This window comes from Scylla paramamosain, chromosome 27 (assembly GCF_035594125.1).
Source record: "Scylla paramamosain isolate STU-SP2022 chromosome 27, ASM3559412v1, whole genome shotgun sequence".
NCBI lineage: Eukaryota > Metazoa > Arthropoda > Malacostraca > Decapoda > Portunidae > Scylla > Scylla paramamosain.
In genome coordinates, this window is record NC_087177.1 from 2,347,501 (window position 1) to 2,363,862 (window position 16,362).

The 16,362-nt window shown below is 44.2% G+C and overlaps 1 protein-coding gene across 3 annotated transcripts in view; it reads right to left on the reverse strand.

Annotated features, from left to right (window-relative positions):
• The window catches only part of LOC135114033 (uncharacterized), a 148,100-nt gene extending 141,269 nt beyond the window's left edge, over positions 1–6,831 (reverse strand). Inside the window, exon 1 of one of the 3 annotated variants that reach the window (XM_064029674.1) lies at positions 6,519–6,831. The gene's annotated coding sequence lies outside the window, so the exon portion shown is untranslated. Of the gene's footprint in view, positions 1–6,475 lie in introns of all 3 variants that reach the window. The other 2 variants (XM_064029673.1, XM_064029675.1) reach the window with 2 other exon arrangements.
• Positions 6,832–16,362: the final 9,531 nt, after the last annotated feature.

Below are 16,362 nucleotides of genomic sequence, written 5' to 3' on the forward strand. Positions count from 1 at the left end.
TTCTTTTTTTTAAGCCAATTCTTTAGCTATTCTTTTCTTTATCTGTTGTTTTGTTTTACGTCACTTTATTGATTGATAGTTTGGATCTTGGTTCTCATTAACGTTTTTCTTTTCCCAGTTTTCTTTTTTTTTCATCATTCCTTATCTTGCTTTTTTTTTTCTCTTCAATGTCAGTTTGGTTTTCTGCCGTCTGGAGTCAGTAAATAATAGCCGCCGCTGTTGGAGGTGTGATATCTAGCTACAAAAATATTCTCTTGTTAGATTTTTAGGTGAAATTTATTACCTGAGACATGATTTCAGCCCATCTCTTCCTCTCCTTCCTCTTTATCATCCAATCTCAACACTCCCCCAGAAATCAACATCACTCTATCTACGCCTACATTACCTGGCCGCTCCCTCTTCTTCCATCCACCTCCCCTTCCATCTTCACCATCGACAGCACCTGAGCTCCTCCGGTATCACAAACCCGCCCCGCGTTCCTTGCTTCTCGCTCTTCCTGTTGCTGAAACGTGAGGTCTCCCGCCTGGAGATTTTTATCGCTGTGTCAAGAGGTGGAGCAAATATAGAATACTGAACCCTCACAGAATCCTTGCCAGCCCTTACGACCTGTGGAGGTGCGCTCGGAGTTTCATATTACCACTGCCGGTATTGCAAGGTCTTGTGTTTTACGCCGCTGCTTTTGAGGATTTGTTCCAAGAAAGGTCTCATCTTTACTTCTTTTATCTTGTCCTTGTATTCTAAAAACAAGTCATGCATGGAAACGTCTTCTAATGAGTTTTTCTTGTTGAACGGTTTTGTGAGCATTTTTTTTCTTTCTTTTTCCTCTTTATATTGTTGCAGATGCTGGTTTCTTCACGGACGTGTAGCAGAAAAGCCACATCTCTGCTTCTTAAAGATAACTTCAGGTGCTGTGTCGCTCACTTCAGAAGCTTTTGTTACGAAACAATATTGTAGACATACGATGTTTTAGCCTTATTATTGCTGTCGTTGCTGTTATCATATTTTTGCTACTGGAAAATGAAAAAAAAATGCTAAAGTTTTTTTTACCTGTTTTAGCTACCGAACGGCAGAGCGAGTCTAAATTTCATCGTTTTATTGATGTTGGTACCGCTGTTACAACTGGTGAGGTGTAATTATGTGTGGCATCTTTCAAGAGCTGCGTGAAACAAGGTGACATAACAGCACCTGAGGCCATGGAAAGATGAGAGGGGAGCGCAGTGGAGGGAGAGAGAAAGAAGGATGCTAAAGATTATGGAAAAAGATTTAGCTGGAGAGGTAAGAACAGAGAAAAAGGTAGAGGGTGATGGTAATAAGAACATAAGAACATAAGAAATAAGGGAAGCTGCAAGAAGCGACCAGGCTTACACGTGGCATTCCCTCTATGAAATATACCTACCTATTTCCACGTATCATCCCCATCCGTAAACCCGTCTAATCTTCTCTTAAAGCTCCCTAATGTCTTAGCACTAACAACATGATTAATGAGTCTGTTCCACTAATCTACCATTCTATTTGAGAACCAATTTCTTCCTATCTCTTTCGTAAACCTAAATTTTTCAAGCTTGAACCCGTTATTTCTTGTCCTGGCTGCTGATCCTAAGAATTTTGCTTACATCCGCCCCTTGTGATGGTGGTGGTGATGGTGGTGGTGGAGGAAGAGGAACTGAATAAAGGTTTTGGTAGTTGCGGAGGGTCAAGGTCTGTCGTGGCTCCGGAAGATCCACTCGACTTCCTAATGGTGTATTTTATTTGCTTCTTTTCTCGAGTTGTTTTTTTTTTCTGTTTTAACAAGGTTTAATGTGAGTGCGGTCTCTCTCTCTCTCTCTCTCTCTCTCTCTCTCTCTCTCTCTCTCTCTCTCTCTCTCTCTCTCTTCTGCATGGGTTTGAATTCTGTGCTGAATATTTCCTGCTAAAATCATCCCATCGTTTCATCCCTGACAATGGCGCTATATGAGCACTCCGATGCGGCGCGTCAGAATCAGTCCATCAGCCCATCGTCCCTTACTCCATCTGGCAGGAAGATAACAGCGGTAATGTGAGGCAGTGGAAGGAAAGTGGTTTATCGTCGCGCCACCGGTCATTTCCAGCCTGGAGGGGCATAATAATTTCTCTTCATTTTCTCCCACAGTGTTTTGTGTTTTTATTTATTTCTGTAGTCTTAATTCCTCTGATATGTTTGAAAATTTAGTAACAAAGCCTGACAAATGATCGATTCTTAGCATACTAGAGGATTCATAATTGAGAAACAAATGCTTAACAGAGTGGAGGTGAGTGCTTGTGTATATCGACTACTGATTCCTTTAGGGGGTTTGGTAATCACTGTTCTGCACCTTCACAACCCAAGACAGGCACGACTCCTAGGACGCTGATATCAGGTTAGCGCCACCCCAACTGTGAACCCTTGAAATATTGCCCTGAGGAAGGCTGTAAGGACCCCTGCTGTTTACTCAGGGTGGGATAGGAAGGCTGCAGGGGCGGTGGTGATTCTTGGTGTTGTGGACTCAAGGTGAGAGGCGCTGGGGTGTTTGGGGCGTAATTGATATATGCATACATGAATAACTGATTACTTGAAGGCGATGATGATGGGAACAGCTACGGTCTAATGGTGATCAGCCGAAGGGTTTGTCGATTTAGAGGAAGTTGAATAATTCACAGTGGTTGATGGAGTGAGTGAGAGAGTGAGGGAGTGACTGATGGAAAATGATGATGAAGGAGAGGATGATGGTGATGAAGGGATGAAAGGTTCAGAAACGGACTTAGTTCACGGATTAACCAAAAGGGAATTAAAATTATTGCTCATACGTGGGAATTCGAATCATAACTTATGTGTAACAAGTATCATTGGAAGTTTGGAAAGGATACGCAAGAGAGCGGACCCTTCACCACTCGACTTATCACAAACACACACACACACACACACACATACACACACAGTAAACAAACTTGACCCTCAGTCCTTCTCTTTGCATTATAAATAACGAGTCCCACGGTTTACTGGAGCAGGCTACTAAACTGCTGGTACTGCTACTGTTCGACTGCCAGCCAGCACAGACACCTTAACAACCCTTTCACCGCGATACGAGACTATTAACAGCTCCATAAGCAATGCGTGAAATATTTATAAGTATCTACAAGGAAGGAAGAGATGAAAGAGAATAGATTTTGCAATTTCTACTCGGTTTAAACATTGGAGGTGGGTGTAGGACGAGTCAAGATGTCTGAGAATGATTACTAGTGAAGGAAAAATGTGCCAAACAGCAGTCAGAGGTGGAAGACAGGATGGAAGTTAAAGGTGGAAGACAGGGAGAAGCGAGGCAAGGGAGGTACGGTAGTCAGCGTTGAGTTAAAAATATGTACTTAATAGCAATGGGTGGAAAAAAATGGAGGCTTAAGAGGCTGTCGTAAATCAGTGAGTCTGTTAGTGGGTTAAATGTGAGTCTGGTTTGGTGGTGGTGGTGGTGGTGGTGGCGGTGGTGTTACTGCTCAAGGGGCCAGATGGTTCAGTGTGCATGTGTGTGTGCGTGTGTGTGTATACTTGTCAATCATTATCAGGCAGCCATCATTCAGTCCATTCTCCTGTCTAATCTATTACTCTTTCTTCTTCTTCTTCTTCTTCTTCTTCTTCTTCTTCTTCTTCTTCTTCTTCTTCTTCTTCTTCCATCTCCTCCTCCTCCTCCTCCTCCTCCTCCTCCTCATATCCTCGCCTTAGGAACAGATATACAGCCCTAATATCCCCAGCAACCCTGCATGACTCCTCCTCCTCCTCCTCCTCCTCCTCCTCCTCCTCCTCCTCATCCTCCTCCTCTGCCCCTAAACTCACACTTTACACCCCACGACCTTATCAGCTGGGGGATGAATGAGATGCGAGAGGAGAGGCGGCCTTGAGATAAACCCGTGGGCGGCGCTGGCATCTTCACTGATAACTTGTAGGGCGTGAAACTGATGCCTGGCCACAAGGTTATCCATTACTAAGGGTCTTTGCTACTTTTGGCTAGAGAGAGAGAGAGAGAGAGAGAGAGAGAGAGAGAGAGAGAGAGAGCAGGCATTATATATTTAGCCCTCCCTTCCCCGATGCTGCTGCTGCTGTCTCCGTCCTCTGGCCACGAAGGGGGACTGGCATTACCACTGCCATTAGCCCTGCCTGTTTTTCGTTCTTGATTATGCAAATGTATGTTAATGCCCTGCTCTTAATACAAATCCAATTCTCCTCTGGCCGTAAAAATGCATAAGATGGAATTATGTTGCGTCAAATCTGCTCCTCATTGCGTGGCTGAGGACCGGGAAATCTGTGCCCAAGGTCAGGAGAGGAGAGTACCGAGCGACCTGTCTTAGCACCTCACCCGCCTCACGAAGTAGTGGTTCCTGGGATTATGAAGACAACCTTAGCCTGTAAACTCCAAGACGCTAACTGCTTGTTTCTTGGTAAAATATGACGCTTCTTCAAGTCGTGATCTGGAGTGAAATTAGGGAACTAGGCGTATCTGAAACCTAACCTAATCTAACCTAACCTAGTCCTCAGATGAAAATGTTGATGTTACTTCATGAAAATGTTAATGTTACTTCACTGCATATATCCAAACCTTACTCTGCTCTCCCCTTCCACCTCCATTATTCAAGTCATTATCTACACAACGAAGCGGTCAGCAGTAAAGATTATTATACTGAACGAATCCTATCCTAGACTTAACTTGGTCCTCAGATGAAAACGCCAAAATTATTTCAACATTATCCTCTACTCTTACTCTCTCTCACCTTCCCTTCCTCCTCCATCATTCAAGTCGTGAAAGGATGACCATTGAAATTATGACACTGAACGAAACTAAACCTAACTTAGCCCTCAAATCAAAAACACTAATAATACTTCACTTTAACCTTCAACTCTTACCCTCTCACCTTCCCTACCATCACCACCAGTACTGACACGCACGCTGGTGACAAAAGAGCATCAACAACAGGCGCCTTTTACCGGGTGCGCGTGAAGGGAGGTGTGGACGGGCCTGGGATTCGCCGCAAGGAGGGTGTAAAGGCGCGTGCTGTGTGGCCCGTGGCGATAGGCGGACAAACCCTTGTAGCAGCCCAGCAACCCCGTACTTTATGGCGCGGCAACTCATTCCGCCAACCCAGGGATGAACGGGAGGAGGAGAGAGGGAGGGAGGAGATGAGAGAAGAAAGAAAAGACGATGGGAGAAGAGAGAGGAGAGAGGGGGAGGGAGAGAGGAGAGATGGGACAGAAAAGAGAGGTGAGAGAGGCGAGAAGAGAGAGAGAGAGAAGAGAGGGGGAAGAAAAGACAGTGGAGAGAGGGGCGAGAAAAGACAGGGGAGAGAGAGAGAGAGAGAGAGAGAGAGAGAGAGAGAGAGAGAGAGAGAGAGAGAGAGAGAGAGAGAGAGAGAGAGAGGCGCGAGGAAAGAAGAGAGAGAGAGAGAGAGAGAGAGGCGCGAGGAATGAAGAGAGAGAAGAGAGAGAGGAGAGGGACGAAACGAAAGTATAAGGGGAGGAGAGAGAGAGAGAGAGAGAGAGAGAGAGAGAGAGAGAGAGAGAGAGAGAGAGAGAGAGAGAGAGAGAGAGAGAGGGTCGCAGACAAACTTAGGGGCAAAACTTTCCTTTCATCAAAAGAATAAAACAAAAAACAAAACAAAAAACTTTGCAAAAAAATCTCATAACGCAGTTTTTGACACACTGTATACATTATCAACGTGTGCTGATACACCTAACAAGAGAGAGAGAGAGAGAGAGAGAGAGAGAGAGAGAGAGAGAGAGAGAGAGAGAGAGAGAGAGAGAGAGAGAGAGAGAGAGAGAGAGAGAGAGAGATGAAAGAAATGAGATGCATATGAATGAGCAGCGAATGAGGCAAGAAAAGAAGAAAGATAAAGAGAAGGAGGAAGAGGAGGAGGAGGAGGAGGAGGAGGAGAAGAAAGGATGAAAAGCAGAAGGAGGGCGTGCGTGCAGACAGGCGTGCAGGAGAGCCAGACAGGAAGCACCAATATTGAAAGATGTCTCCACGGTGCCTTCTCTCCCCCACCTGGCACTGGCACTCACCCACGGCCTCCTCACTGCAAGGGGCGCCACGCTACTCTGCTCCTCCTTAAGTACTACCAACACACACACACACACACACACACACACACACACACACACACAACCCACGTGACGGCGGCGCGGCTGGTGCGAGCATTCATGCGTTGCCTGGTCGTCAGTCTGCGGTGATGAGCAGCGTGATCTGTGTGTGTGCCGTCATTCATTCACTGGCCATGGAACGAGAGCGGCCATGAGCTTGAGGGCGACGCGGGGTTCACTGCATGGTTCTCTCTCCCCCTCGTCACCCGCGTTATGTCCACGCGTCAGGTGCATCACTGCCCTTAAGAGTCACGAGAGCACTAGGCATGTCCGCAGGCTGCCTCCCACTGGGCATCACCTTAGTCTACCGAGTATTTAGACGATTAAACAGCAATGAGCAACACTGTCAATTAATCTTACCACAAACTACGATATCTGCGCTCTAAGTCACTGCAGGAATTACATCAAGACACGCGACGAGTGATGAGAACGGGGAAGGTACAAAAAAATCTTGCACTCTGAATCGAATCTCAGAGTGGCGAGCAGGCGAGATGAGTGCACGAGGGAGCGCCGCGTGTCCTCCCACTCCCAAGGCTGAGGCACGACTGACTAGCTCCACCACTGCTCTCTGACACTCTGCTCCACTTCCTTCCGCCTCCTGGTAGCGGCGGCGACTCAGACGGGAGGGAGCGCGGGAGTCTGCGGTGCCACAGCAATTATCGGGGACTGACCGCCGACCCGCCTGCTCCTCCCGTCCTCCCGCTTTCTCCTTCCCAATAAGTGACAGAAAACCTCAAGCGGTAAGATACACAAATTTATTATGGATTGGCGTGGCGGTCAAGTATACTTCAGAGAGAGAGAGAGAGAGAGAGAGAGAGAGAGAGAGAGAGAGAGAGAGAGAGAGAGAGAGAGAGAGAGAGAGAGACAGAACACACTCCATTCGAAAAAAGAAAAACTGGAATTGTAAGGATTGGAAAGGCACACAATTTTCAGGGGACATCCACGCCCCAGTGTTGATTTTTTTCTCTCCCTTAACCCCAGCTTGCCTCTCACCCAGGATTTTTCTCTCTCCATAATCTTTTTTACTCTCTCTCTCTCTCTCTCTCTCTCTCTCTCTCTCTCTCTCTCTCTCTCTCTCTCTCTCTGGATGAATACTCTCCCATATTTGTAGTTTTCGATGTGAATGCGTGTGATATTGACTCTCTCTCTCTCTCTCTCTCTCTCTCTCTCTCTCTCTCTCTCTCTCTCTCTCTCTCTCTCTCTCTGCTTTTACTCTCTCTGTCACCTCATTCTTTCTCTCTTTCCCTGCCTCTTAATCATATTTTTCCTCCTCCTCCTCCTCCTCCTCCTCCTCCTCCTCCTCCTCCTCCTCCTCCTCCTCCTCCTCTTCCTCCTCCTGTCAGCCTCCATTTCCCCACAGTTCTAATCCTCATTTTTCTGGTACTTTCTCTCTTCTTCATTTTCCCTGACCTTCCCTCACGCCGCCTCCATTCGCCCTGGCTTACTTCTCCGCTCGTTTGCTCCTCTCGTGTCTGACTTTTTATCTACTTACGCCTCCTTATCACTTTTGCTGTTTTTTCTTGCTTACTTTACTTTTTTCGATCAACTTTTTAAACTATGCTGTGTTTTGTTGCTCGTCTTTCTCTCTCCTCTCCTCTCCTGTTCTTCCGTTTTCTCTTTCTCTTTCTCTCTCTTTGCGCCATGGTCATCATCGTTTTGTTGTTGTTTTGTTGTTTGTTGTTGCTGCCTGTTGTTGTTGTTGTTGTTGTTGTTGTTGTTCATCGTCGTCGTTATCGTCCTCCTCCTCCTCCTCCTCCTCCTCCTCCTCCTCCTCCTCCTTCTCCTCCTCCTCCATTTGCCTCCCCACCCATCACCACCACCACCACCACCAACGCTGCCTAATTACAGTATCAGTTCATAATACCACGAATAAAAACATGTAAAAAAAAAAAAGAGGAAAAAATAGTAATATGAAAACAAAACAAACAAAAAGAAAAACACACAGCGCACTGCCACAAAATGAACTGCACAAGGGAGGGGGGAAAAAAATATGCAAAAAAAAAAAAAAAAAAAAAAAAACACGTTTAACACGCTTACCATTTAATTCACACACGCCTCTATATACCTGCCACAAACCACGGCACACCTGTAATTCACGCGTGGGCCTGAACTGAGACGCGAAATGTTTTTATTTGAGCAATTCCCACACGAGTAATGAATGGCTGTCTGAAATAAAAAAAAATGTAAAATAAAAAATTGCAACGTGATATTTTAAACTTGTGCATTTGTTAGTGACACGCATTCACAGAGAGAGAGAGAGAGAGAGAGAGAGAGAGAGAGAGAGAGAGAGAGAGAGAGAGAGAGAGAGAGAGAGAGAGAGAGAGAGAGAGAGAGAGAGAGAGAGAGAGAGTCAATACCACAAGCTTTCACATCGAAAACTATGAATATGGGGGACTATTCAGAGAGAGAGAGAGAGAGAGAGAGAGAGAGAGAGAGAGAGAGAGAGAGAGAGAGAGAGAGAGAGAGAGAGAGAGAGAGCAATACGACCCGATACGTTGCCTTATGTTTCCCTCTCAACTGTCCGCAGCCTCCATCACACCTTCCCTTCTTATTACTTTCATTAAGATTACCAGTGTTACCTGCTGTGTTACCTGCTGTGCCCTGCTTTTCCTTACGTTCACCTGTTCTTCTCCGTGTTACCTTTCATTGGTGTCAGAAACAGAAAGTCTCCTCTCTTGGCATGTGTGTATGTGATGGCGCGCAAGCTCTCCCATGTGTAAGTACTATGGAGGTGTGAATGAATTTAAAGTTTCATAACGGAGGTGGTGAAGCAGCAGGAGACAGCGAAGTGAACTCGCGAGGCCAGTGGGAGTGTAAGTAATGAAGTTTGAATCCGGGACTTGGAAACTACACCAAGACCCGTGAGACTGAGGAAGAGGAGGAGGAGGAGGAAGAGGAGGAGGAGGAGGAGGAGGAGGAAAGATTCAGAAGGAGGAGAAAGAGGAGGGAGAATAAAGGAGGAGAATAAAGAGGAACAACAAAAACAAGAAGAAGAAAAAAAGGAAAAGAAGAAAAAAAGAACAAGAACAAGAAGAGCAAGAACAAGGAAAAGAAGAAGAAGAGGAAGAAGAAGAAAAGGAAGAAGAAGAAGAAGAAGAAGAAGAAGAAGAAGAAAAAGAACTGCAACATCAACAATAACAGCACCAGCGACACCACCACCACCATCACCACCACCACCACCACCACCATCAACAACAACAAGGGCGGTGTCTGCGTTTGGCCTTGAGGTGCCTGGTGAGGTCGGCTGAAAACCTCAAGACGATGAATATATGAGCGAAATACTGCAGCAGATTACGCCCTTACTCGGTGATGCATGGCGCCTAATGGGAATTTCACGAGGTCTTTTGCGTTTATGGAAAATGAGTGCGTTATAATGCCGGCTGAAAGGAGGCGCGGCGACCCTTTGTGGAGCCCCGCCGCGCCAAACTCACGCCAATATTTGGGTTCCGGCCACAAAAGGAATGAGGGAACAGCTTGTAGGCTCCTCTGGCTCCTCTGGCTTGCTCCTGGTGGCGTGGTGGTGACGTGGTTGTGGTGGTACTGTTGGATGTGTTGGTGATGCTGGTGGTGGTGGTAGTAGTAGTAGTAGTAGTAGTAGTAGTAGTGATAGTAGTGGTGGTAGTGGTGGTGGTGGTGGTGGTGGCAGCATTAATAATAACAATGGTGGTGATAGTAATAACAATTGTAGCAGTAATAGTAGTAGTAGTAGTAGTAGTAGTAGTAGTAGTGATGGTGCTGGTGATAACAGTAATAGCAATAGAGGTGGTAGTAGTAGCAGTAGTAGTAGCAGCAGTAGTAGTAGCAGTAGTAGTAGCAGTAGTAGTAGTAATGCTGATGGTGGCTGTGTTGTAGTTTAACAGCAACAGTACCCCTAAAAGCAGCAGAAGCCGTCTATCACTGCTAACGAACTCAAGAACATCAAAACGCATCACGATAAAGTTAATCACAGTAGAAGTTAATTAGGCGACTGTTTTCCGCCCCCTTGAAACAAAGTAATAATCCACAAGGGGCCTCATCATGAGGGCGCCACGACAACACCACGGCTGAGTGACGAGGATATATACTTGTCCCGGCGCTTGATTAGAAGTGGCCAGGCGACACGAAACAGACGAGCAATGGACGGAGATGAAAGGGAACAAAAAATACTTCCTCTATTAGCGTTTGAAGAGAATGATACTGGCGAGAAAGGAGGAGGAAGACGAAAGTAAAGAATCGTAAGAGGAGGAGGAGGAGAAGGAGAATTAAGAAGTGTGGGAGAAAGAGAAGAAAGAGAAGCGTAGGAAGAGGGTGATGATAAATGAAAAGAAGCATAAAAGAAGAGGAAGAAGGAGAACTAAATAAAGTAGGAGAAAGGGAAGAAAGAGAAGAGTAGGAAGAGAAAGATAAAGGAAAAGAAGTGTAAGAGAAGAATTAAGAAAAGTATGAGAGAAGGGAAGAAAAAAAAGTAGGAAGAGGAGATTGATAAAGGAAGATAATCGTAAGAAAAGGAGAAGAAAAATATGGGAAAAGGGAAGACAGAGAAGAGTAGGAAAAGGATGACACACTACTTAACCAGTAAATTACTAGTTCACACCCCACCTCTATCCTGAAAACCAAGACATATTTACCTTATCAGTCTCTACCGCTTAACAAGAGATAGTATAGTGTTGCTGCTTCAGGTGACGTTTACAGTTCATGGAGGGCTATCACGAGGAAGAGATCGCGTCATGAGAGCCTCCTTGACACGCAAGAACCGCAGAATAAGATTATTAACTTATATTCCTACGGCCTTTCTTCTAGCTTTATGAAATGTTGCGGTGTAAGTTAAGAGGATAATTTTGAAAGATCCCACTAAGGGTTTAAATAGCGATCGAGTAATTTAATTTTGTATTGGCTCGATAAAACCATAAATGCGTGTACTGTTATGAGGATTTAGAGAAGCAAACACTTCTCTTCCCCTTCCACCTTGAGTAGTACATGAAGTGGGATCGCCCTTATGAGTAAATGTGTTCAGAGTGATACTGTTACTTAAATATTTGTGGAATCTCTTATTTAACATAGTTTCACCTCAAAGGATTTTTTTTTCCTCTTGGGTTTACCTCTTATCTTTCCTCCTTTATCGAGTTTTTTTTTTCTTTCTATTCCTCCTCCTCCACCTCATCATCATCATCATCATTACTACCATTTATCATTCTCATCCTCCTCATCATTATCCTCACCATCCTCTCCATCTCTTCTTGTCACCTTTGTTTCTCGCATTTTATGTGTTCGTCTTCCTCGTTATTTCGTGGCGTCTTTCTATTCACCGCTTCCTTTCTCCTTTGTTTGGTTTCCTCTTTACGCCTTATCAATCTAAGTTTCGTCTATCCATCTCTCTATTTCTTTCACTCTTTCCGTCTCTGTCTCTCCACATACCACACATATACTTCCATTGTCTCATCTAAAGGAATTAGTCTCATTTCCAAGGATTATCAAGGAGCAGCAATTGTCTCCCATCCTCTGTCCTTGCCGCCGTCGCCAAAACTTCCTTATTGTGCCCCTAAAGGTATCCAATTATATCGGCTCCCTTAGTACGCTCTTCCCTCAAAGTGCGGCTGCAGGTTCCCTTCTCCTCCCTTCTTTTCCCTTCCCGATGGTTAGGAAGTTCTTTAGTAGTTCTGGAAGTTTGTCAGTACACAGACAAGGGGAGGAATTTCGCTTGGAAGGGACGAGGTGGGGGTGAGAGGAGAAACATCAGGGAAGTGAAGGAGGAGGAGTATAACAAATTTGTGGTATAAAAATGAAAGAGGTTGGTGGTTTATTATGAGGTCATGCCGTGTTGTTGTAGTTCAGAGTTCATTAATTATGGAAATCATGTAGAAAAGTAAAATAGAAGAATATTAGGAGGAGGAGGAGGAGGAAGGGAAGGAAGGGGAGGAAGGGGTGGTGGTCTCACAAAGTCCTTGGAGCTGGCCAATCACAACAAGCGAGGTAACAAGAACAGTTATAAGCTTCGTTAGGGCAAACAGAGAGAGAGAGAGAGAGAGAGAGAGAGAGAGAGAGAGAGAGAGAGAGAGAGAGAGAGAGAGAGAGAGAGAGAGAGAGAGAGAGAAGGGAGAGTAAAAATTTAAGAAAAAAGATCGAAAAGGTTGAGGGAAGTTTGTTCTAAGATTTTGTTGGTACACACTCTCTCTCTCTCTCTCTCTCTCTCTCTCTCTCTCTCTCTCTCTCTCTCTCTCTCTCTCTCTCTCTCTCTCTCTCTCTCACCATCACGTTCAATTGCGTCAGAAGACAAAGAAGTGAAAGAGAAAATAATTGAAGGCAGCACATCACGAAAATTAAAAATACGAAGAGTTAACGAAGATGAGCCAAGAAATAACAGAAGGCGAAAAAAAAAAGTATGATGTTTAGAAAAAGGTGTGAGAAAAATCAGGTGTGAGAGGAAGAGGAGGACGGTGAGGATGAGATAAAGAAGAAGAAGAAGAAGAAGAAAAAAAGACAACCAGATGAAACAGAGGAAAGAACAACAAAAACAACAGCAACAACAACTTTAAAGCAAAGAAGACAGGAACACAACCACAATCACCGCCATGAACACTTAAGACAACAGACTTCTTAGCAGTCGTACAAAGAACACGTGTCCTAATTACAAGTTTGACACCTTACGCCTCCCTCGCCTCCCGTCCACTGTCCCGCCAAGCCATCGTAGAACACCAAGGGAAGGGACAGGGGGTAAGTAGCGAGAGGAAGGCTGGTGAGGAAATGAGAGGACCATCCACACATGCGTACATACAGGCGTTTATCTACAGACATACCTGCACTTCGAAGGACAAGTGCATGAGTGAAAATAAGAAGAAAACGTGGTAAGTGATCTTCAGAGGACTTTCCGAATTACGTTTTCTATTGAATCTCAGAGAAGGAAGAGGGGAAGGAAAAAAAGCAGGAGAGACAGGAGAAAAAAGGAACAAGAAAAAAAAATGTGGTAGGGAAGGTGCAAGAGACAGCAGGAAATTTTGTTACCGGAGTTTCAATGGACGAAGAAATGTAAAAATAATGAACGTTTTATTTTTATTTTATTTTTTTTTAATTCTTTTTGGGTTTGTATATTTGAAATACATGAAGGCCAACACGTTCTCTCTCTCTTTCTCTCTCTCTCTCTCTCTCTCTCTCTCTCTCTCTCTCTCTCTCTCTCTCTCTCTCTCTCTCTCTCTCTCTCTCTCTCTGTATGTGTGTTTCCTTGTGTTTTCATGTAAGTGCCATTTTCCTCACGCTAAATTATTGCATTACCTTAATTTTTACAAACTAATCAACGCTTTCCTCCACTTTCTGTAACTTTCTCTGACAAAAGTTAGAGTAAATGTTTTCATGCGTGCTAAACGAGAGAGAGAGAGAGAGAAAAAAGAAAAAAAAAGCGAACAAAAATAAGGGTACTGTTTTTCTCCTGCCTGTAGCTTTAATTTCCGTCTTGCAGTATCAACAAACTTATTTTTAATTTAACTTTTCTCCCACTTACTTTTTTTTTTCCTATCAATAAGTATCCCGCTTCTTTAATTGCGTTTTTGTTAGTCTCGCCACGTCTGGAGGCTGCAAAGGAGTGGAAGGAAGCGCAAGCCTCGTCCCACGCCTAAATACTGAGGGAATTGGTGCGCGTGTGAGGGAGGTTTTAATACGAAGGCCGAATGTTGCAAAAGATTACTGTTAGAACCAATGTCCAGCTACCATTACCACCACTAACTTTCCCTCCACCATTCCTTGAGTCACCATCACCCTTAACACTATTCCTTCCACTGTGCCCTTCTCCACTCCTGCCATCACCGCCATTATATTGCTTTCGCCATTCCCTCTTGTCTCACCACCACCACCACCAACACCATTCAGTCAGGCAGTAGTTATTCAGTTAGTCAGTTATGTAGTTAACATTTAGTCAGTCAGTCAGTCAGTTAGTCACGTTGCTATTTTCTCTCTCGCTCTCTCTCTCTCTCTCTCTCTCTCTCTCTCTCTCTCTCTCTCTCTCTCTCTCTCTCTCTCTCTCTCTCTCTCTCTCTCTCTCTCTCTTTCATTTCTCTCCTCTCCTTTTCCTTGTTTGGTCATTTCCTTAACTCCCCTCACTTTCCTTCCCTTACCTTACACCTGCAGTACCTCTCTTTCCCTCTTTCCACCTCTCTCTGGCTCTTTCTGGCCCTCCTCCCATTCGTATCTTCATTCCAGTAACACTTCTCTGAAACTTTCCCTCCCTCCTATTCCTCCACTCCCTCTTACTCTTCACCTTTTCTTTTATTAATTTTTCCTTCCTTTCTACTCCGTTTCCGAGCATATATCTTCGTTTTCCCTCCTTTTTTACTTATTCTTTTTCCTTTCTTCCTCTCTGCCTCTCTCTCTCATTCCTTTATCTGTACCTTCCATATCTCTTCGTTTCTCTTTCCTTATACTCTCCTTGTTTATATTTTTCTCTCAGCCCTTTCTCCCTCATTCACAATTTCATTCTCCCTTTTGTATTTTTGCCCCTTTCTCTCCCTGCCCATATACCTTCTTTCCCTGGCTCTCTCCCTCTTCTCAGGCCATTAAGCCATTCGAGTGAGCATCATTGACTGAATTAATTGCCTATTTAGAGCTTCACTTGAGCGTATTATTCTTGGTAATTGCCGCTGGGTTGGGTTGGGTTGGGAGGGGCGGCGCAGAGCAGGGCGGGGCGGGGTGAGGTCGAGGTTCCAGGCTGTCATTCTGCGCAAGAAACTGAAAAATGACCAACGCTTATCATTTTGAACCAACTGGGCCAGCGTGGGGGAAAGGGAGAATGGAAACTTGGGGAAACTCTAGGGAAACTTTTTCGGTATTGATGGGATAGATACAGATGTGTTTTAATGGTTGTACGAGAGAGAGAGAGAGAGTGGAAATATAATGATACCATAGAAATAACTTGACAGACAGGCGACTTCAGTGAATTCGGTGACTAGGTTCAGAAATTTGCCAGCAGAGGACAGGTCAAGGTGGTGACTTCGTGAACACACATTGCTTTGATATAATTAACACATTCCCTGCAACTCGGTATGGTTTTCCCTGATTACTAGTCCTTCTAAGATCTTTGTTCTTGCTCCCCACTCATCTCTGACCATTATACTTGCTAAAAACTGCTAAATCTCTTCTTTTAATTCCTTATTTTCTTTCTTGTCCATGTTTATTAAAATTTCGCGGCTTTTAGTGCTGTGACGTATTGCTGATCGTAGTAAAACAGTTAAGGAGTCTATGATACAGGTATTTCAGGAAGCTATAGGAGAGAAAAGTTAAAATATGATAACATCTTATAGAAAACTGATGTGGAAAGGGACTGTAAGCTGGGGACTCATAAGGGGATGCTGTGGAAAAGGGGAATTAAATTGGGAATTAAAAAAAACATGTCTAGTGATGCTTCAGGAAGACACAGGAGAGAACAAGCTTGAAAATATAATGACACCCAAGAGAAGACTTAGTAGGAGAGGAGAAAAAAAGTGGAGGAGACGTAGGAGGATGCTGAGGGAAGGATGGAATTTTAAAGGTAAAGAGGAAACATACCCAGAGGTTCAAAACAAGTGGAGTGAAGGAGTAAAGAAAAAAAGTTAAACTATGAAGACACCCAAGAGAAGACCAGTCAGTGAAGGGAAGGAAAGAAACCCTGAGGAGACCTGAGGGGGATGTGAGAGGAAGAAAAATTTATAGATAAGGGAAACATATATAACAGAGCTTGATGAATGTACAAGAGTGAACAAGCCTCAGCACACCGTGACACCCAAGAGAAAGCTAGCGGAGGGAGGGAAGGAAAGGTTGAGGAGGCTTTAATGGAGGCTGAAAGGAAGGTTAGAGAAAGAGAGAGAGAAAGAAAAAAAAAACTCACCATACGAAACGAAAGAGCTATTCAAGTGCCATTATAAAAAAAAAAAATAAAATATTACGTATATTTATCGGTTCACGGAGCAGAACAAACAGAACAGGTGGCGGGGGACTTCCAGGGCACCGGAGGACGACGAGACAAAGGCCGCTGAGGAGAGATGCTTAACAGGGAGGCTGGGAGATGCGCTGCGTGGTGGGGGACGGAAGGTTAGGGAAGGTATTGGTGAATATTTTTTTTTTTTTCTGTCTGTTGTCAGGACTGGATAAAAAAGTGGAAAGTTTTTAATACAACAATCTTTTTATATTTTTATCGGATTTTGTAAGATTACTGTTTTTACGTTCTCGATCACGATACTATAACTAAAAGTAAAATAATAATAATAATGATAATGATAATAATAATAATAATAATAATAATAATAATA